A 6,287-nucleotide genomic window follows, 5' to 3' on the forward strand; every position below is an offset into this window, starting at 1 on the left:
TCATGCTAGTATACTAGCCTACTTTTCTACACCTTCCTGAATGAGTCTCTGTGCTACTGCACTTACCCCCAAGTCTCACTGTATTTAATTGTTCCTGCATCCTTGGATGTGCAAATCCTACCTCCTGGTGTCCCTATACAATGATGATCTCCTTCTAGCAAGTTTCCTAGTAATGCTCCAGTGACTGGACATGGAGAGAAATATTTTTCTTGTTGTTTTCAATCAATTTTTTGACCTAATACTAGGATTTCTTTACTGTCAACTTCCCAGAAATCTTTGTTTCACCAACTCTAAAGTACTTCCAGTTTAACTCACATGCTTCCACTGTGCTTGCATGTCTTTTTGAGCTTCCTTTTTCTCTTGGAATCGTTGATGTTATTTAGCTTGTCATCTTATTTTCTATTGAAACACAATCTTGCCTCAATATAAGATGAATTATTAGTGTCTTTGACCAGGAATTGCATATTTGATCTCCAAATTATAATATATACCAAAAACTTTTGCCAATGTTCTGGAAAATGATCTGAAGCACCCTAGATTCAAGGCTTCCATTTCTTACCTCTATATCTCTTGCCACACATATAAAATCTTCCTGCCAGAGGCCAAAGCTACTTACAAGGATAACCATAGTCTTGGGTCCATAGCTCACTCTGCCTTTGATTTAGCCATAAAGGATCTTGCTCCATCACAACCAAAATCAAATCCTCCAGTCCCACCAACAATTCCTCAATTCCTTCCTCAGCCTCTCAACCAACACTTTCATCTCCTCTCCCAAAATTCATCTACTCACTGATCTCACTTCTAAATGTCTATAGGCATTGTCATTTCCCTAACCTACTGCCCTCCAACATCTTCCCCCTCCATAAGTGCCATTGTCTCTCTTGTATCACTAACAACTCCTATCAAGTCTCTCACTGATGGAATCTATTCCTTCAGGGAGGTTGTTTGAGCTCAAAGGCCTCTCTATGTCTATGTCCATTCCTGTAGATAGATATTTAGGCTCTTTTTCAAGTGCTTCGACCAATTTCATTAAGGAATGTAGGTACCTTACCCAGTTATATACTTCACACAGCATGACAAATGTCTTTCTTATACCCAGAAAGCAATAAGCATTATCTACCAAATAAACAGACCAAGGGACAGAAACCAATGATAATCTTATTAAATGAAGAAAGGCCTTTTGTAAAATTCTACATCCTTTTAAAATAAACATTTTGTAGAAAATAGTGGGACAGATAATATATCTCAACATAATTAAGTCCTTGAAAAACGTACCTGCAAATAATATAAGCATAAATATAGAGTAAGTCAAAGCATTTCCACTAAAATCAAGAGCAGGACATGATGTGTACTTTTCCTGTACTTTTTTCAAAATGGTTCTAGAATTCTTTGCAAGAATTATAAGACAATGTAAAGACCTAAAAGGGATATAAATAGAAAACAAGCCAAGCTATATTTATAAGTGATATGCTTTTATACCTAAGCAACACTAGGATTGTTGTACTGCTAAGAATCACTTTTTAAAAAGTATCAGACTATATAATCAGTCTTTCTATGCACAAATTTCAGACTGAAGAAAAAAAAGAAGATAAATAATATCTTTCATGATAGCATCAAATAATATATCTTAGTTTAATTCTAGTCAAGCCAGTAAAAGACTTGTATAATAAAAGCTTTAAGATAGTTGAGAAAAGAATTTGAAAAATACATGAGAATATATAAAAATCATCAATGCTTATGAGTCACTATTATTAATATAGTAAAATTGGCCAATCTATAAGTTCAATACAATCCTCATCAAAATGCAAAGATAATACTTCACAGAAATTAAAAGGACAATTTTCAGCTTCATATGGAAACACACATACACACACAAAATCAGGACAATTAAAACCAAACTAAATGATAAAAATATTTTAAAAACCTGCTGTAGGTATAAATATCCCAGATTTCAAATTGTATTACAGAACTATAGTAATAAGGCCAATATGATATTGCCATAAAACAGACACCTTGATCATGGAAATAGAACTGAAGATCCAAGTATAAGGGAACATATCTATGGATGCATGAATTTCAAAAAAGAATTTAAAAATTCATATTGTATAAAGACAGTATCTTGAACAATTGCGCTGGTCATGCTGTATGCTGCATTTACAAGAATGCCAATAGATATATATTTATCCCCCGTACAAATTTAGCTCCTAATGAATAAAGGACCTCAACATAAAGCCAAATACCATAATTCTTATAAAAAACAATTATCATAAACTCTTTGTCACATAAAAAGTCTGATATTTCAGGCACTATGACCAACAGAGCACTATGACAAAGAACACCATTATTTGGATAACATGTCAGGCTACAGGATGAGAAAAAATTTTATCAATCATGTCTGATAGAGTTGTGACATCTAAAATGTACATCAACCAAACAAATAATTTAAAAAGTGAGATGCAGAAGTAAGAGAAGAAATTTTAAAGGATAAATCATAAGTGGCTGAATAATACAGCAATGCTCAACATTAGGAAAATGCTAATCAAAACTACTTTTAGATTTCACCTAGAACAAACTGAAAGTCCACGATCAATAAAATGAATGACTGCTCATGCTGGTCTGCATGTAGAGTAAGATGAACAATTACTCACTGTTGCTTGAATATAAACCTGTACAGCTACTGTGGAAATAGTTGCAGTGATTCTTTAAGAAGCTGGGAATAGATTTTGGGGCAAACACCCAAACACTGTATATTGTACTACACTGGTAATTGGTCAAATAGGCTTATTGTTTGTTTATTCATAATAATCAGAAACTTGAAACAATCTAGAACTTTCTCATTGGATGAATGGATAAAGAAAATATGGTACATCAACACAACGGAATTTACTCAGCTATTACAAAATAAAATCATGATCTTTGCAGATAAATAGATAGACCTAGAAAAAATTGTCTTGAGTGTGGCAATCTACACAGAAAAGAAAGATATTTATTTCATTTTTTTAATGAATGTTAGCTCTTAAGTCTTTGATTACCAGCATGTAATCAGTATATGCATAAAAGTTAAAAATAAAGGGACTAGGTAGTAGGAAAATGTCCCTAGAATGAGAAAATAGGATATATATATGGACACATGAGGAAGGAAGAGACTGGCTTGGATCTAGAGGACCAAGTGATCATGTGGAAGGAAGGGATGAGTTAAGAAATACAGGGAGGTATAGATAAAACTAAGGGGTATTTGAAGTACCATAAGGAAACCTAGTATAGCAGAAACATTTAAAATTCTACACATATGTGGGTGGGGAGGTGACAGGAAGGAGGGAGATGTATCACAAGTCTTGGAAATGTAGCTCAATAAGAACAAGACTGAGCTGTGGAATGTTTGATTTTTTTTTTCTCCACTCCAGAAAGCATACTTGAGGAGATGAGTTATAAGGCTGATTGGTTTGTTTGGTTTAAGGGAATTAATCACATGCCTTCTTACTCTCTGAATAATGTTCAGCTTTAAACAAAACAATAGCCAAAAGGAAAACATTTAAATAAAATTTTAAAAATCTAAAAATGCAATAGTAAACAAACACCTAAGTTAAACACATTATCTTCTTTCATAAGAAAAGTAGTTGCAAACAATTGTGAAAAATTGATGTTTCACAAATTCAGTGTGAAGAATCATATTTTACCACTGTCTTACTATCAGCAGTGATCTTAAGAAACAGAAAAGAAATTTACAGTAGAGAATGAACAAAAATTATTTTTAAGTCAACAGAGATGATGCATAGGCAAGATAATCTTGTTTGAATTTTTATGATAGTTGAAAACTTGGACAGCTACAACTGTGTACATATAAATAGAACATAATCCTAAAAATAGAATTAGATCCATCCTAAATGATACCATGAAAAAGATAAAGAACCTCTAGTTTGTACAGAATCTTAGTAGTTTGTTTAATGAGGAGCTTTGACCATCAAGTTTCCTGAGATAAAGAGATAAAGCATTCAGCTTGTGATCTACTTAACAGCATTTCAAAAATCTTGAAATATCTTGTACTCAGTTCAGAGATAATTCATATTTAACTAGAAACTTTTTTTCCTGTAGTCTGTTTGCATTTCTAAGAGAGATTGCTTCCATTTACAATTGCAGGTGTGATATTTACATCATTCTGGAGGATAAACAAAAAAATACAGACCACATGACCAATTTTCAGAAATGAAGGAGGGATTTTTAAATTATCACATGGTGAAACAGAAAAGCATGCATAAGACAATTAGAAATATTCCACACAATTGTTCTCCTCTTATCAACTCAGTACAGAAATATTACCATGAAACTTTCTACTGAAACTCTATCTGAATCATTTTTTATTGTTATCCTTTTGTAATGGTAGGTAAATTTTATTGATAAAAAAGCCCCTTTTTCAAATATAATCACTTTTAGTATTTATTCAAGCTTGTGTTATAATTCTTGTGCTGATAGTAGAAGGGTGGAATGAAGTTCATTTTGGATATTAATTACTAGATAGCCATAGCTAGGTAGGACAAACTAGATGGTATTGCCTTCAAATTAATTTCTTCATGTTGCATTCCTAATTGTAATAGAGGGCAAAATTGGAAAGACTAGGGCATATATAAGGTTCTTTTCTTACAAATCTAACTTTACAGTGCTACTCATCTTTCCTGCATTTTGATAACTTCTTGCCCCCTTTCCTTATGATTCATTTGTAACATGGAAGTTGACAACAAATCAGTTGTTTTGGATATTTTTCTACATGGACTCACAGATGACACAGAGCTTCAACCATTCATCTTTAGTCTTTTTCTATGCATATACTTGATCATCATTTCTGGAAATCTTATAACTTTGGTCATCAACTGTGACTTCCATCTTCATACCCCCATGTATTTCTTTATTTTTCATCTGTTTTATTGACATGTGTTTATTCAACATCACAATCCCAAAGATGTTGGTGAATATACAAACACAGGATCAGAGGATCACTACATATCCATTTGTTATCCTCTAAGGCATACAGTCCTCATGAACCCCTGTTTATGTGTTATTCTTGTTCTTATCTCCCTATTCATTAGTATTGTAAATGGTCTGCTGCATAGCCTGATGGTGCTGTGCTTGTCCTTCTGCACAGACCTGTAAATCTTCCACTTCGTCTGTGAAATGACACAAATCCTGAAGCTTGCCTTTTCTGACAGCCTCATCAACAACATCCTGATATTTGTTACAGTTTCTATTTTTGCTGGTGTTCCTATCTAGGGAATAATTTTCTCTTATGTTCACATTGTTTCTACAGTATTCATCAGAAGGAAAGTACAAAGCCTTTTTCACCTGTGGGTCTCATTTGTCAGTTGTTTCCTTGTTCTATGGGACAGGTTTTGGTGTATACATTACCTCAAATGTAATTGATTCACCAAAGAAGATTGCTGTGGCTTCAGTGATGTATACAATAGTTCCTCCAATGATGAATCCCTTTATCTATAGTATGAGGAATAGGGATATGAAGGAGGCACTGAAGAAGGTAATTGGTAGGACAGCTTCTCTTCTCTGATGTGGGATGAACTTTTGGCTCTGACATCTAGTGTACTTCAAATTTATAGGATTTGTCCTGATACAGTTTGGTTTTTCATCTATCTTGATTTGATTTTACTTCCTTGAATATCGACACAGAAATTTAATTTTTACATAATTCTACCTATTATTTTTATTGCGTGTTTTGCCTATATGTATGAAACAATACCATCATTATGCCTAGTTCTCATATAGGCCAGGAGAGGGTGTTAGATACCCTGGATCCAGAGCTGTAAATGGTTGGTAGCTGCCAAGTAGGAGATTAGGAGATTAGGAGAAGAGGGTGTCAGATACTGTGAACCTAGAGCTGCAAATGGTAGGTAGCTGCCAAGTAGGAGGTGGGAATTGAATCTTGGTCCTCTAGTGGCACAGGCACTGGTTATACCACCAAACAATTTCTCTAGCCCACTATAGTTTTGCTTTTAGAAACATGTATATGTGCATATATGTGCATTTGTCTGTGCATTATGTATTCCACTTGTGTGAGATTAACTATAGAGGCCAGCCAAGTGTTTTAGATCCTGTTGAGCAGAAACTCTGGTGGTTATAGCTGCTTAACCATGGTTCTGGGAAGATAGCTTCTAGAAAAGCAGCAAGTACTCTTAACCACTGAACCATTCCTTCAAACTTAATTGCCACATGGTTTCTTTTCTTTTCTTTATTTCTTTCTTCTTTTTTTGTTTTTGTTTGTTTTCTTTTTTTTTTTTTTTTTT

At 33.8% G+C, this 6,287-nt stretch overlaps 1 pseudogene; it reads left to right on the forward strand.

The window, feature by feature from the left end:
* Positions 1-4,716: 4,716 nt before the first annotated feature.
* Positions 4,717-5,554, forward strand: LOC116073196 (annotated as a pseudogene).
* The last annotated feature ends 733 nt before the right edge of the window (positions 5,555-6,287 follow it).

Source organism: Mastomys coucha, unplaced genomic scaffold, assembly GCF_008632895.1.
Source record: "Mastomys coucha isolate ucsf_1 unplaced genomic scaffold, UCSF_Mcou_1 pScaffold23, whole genome shotgun sequence".
In the NCBI taxonomy this organism is placed as follows: Eukaryota; Metazoa; Chordata; class Mammalia; order Rodentia; family Muridae; genus Mastomys; species Mastomys coucha.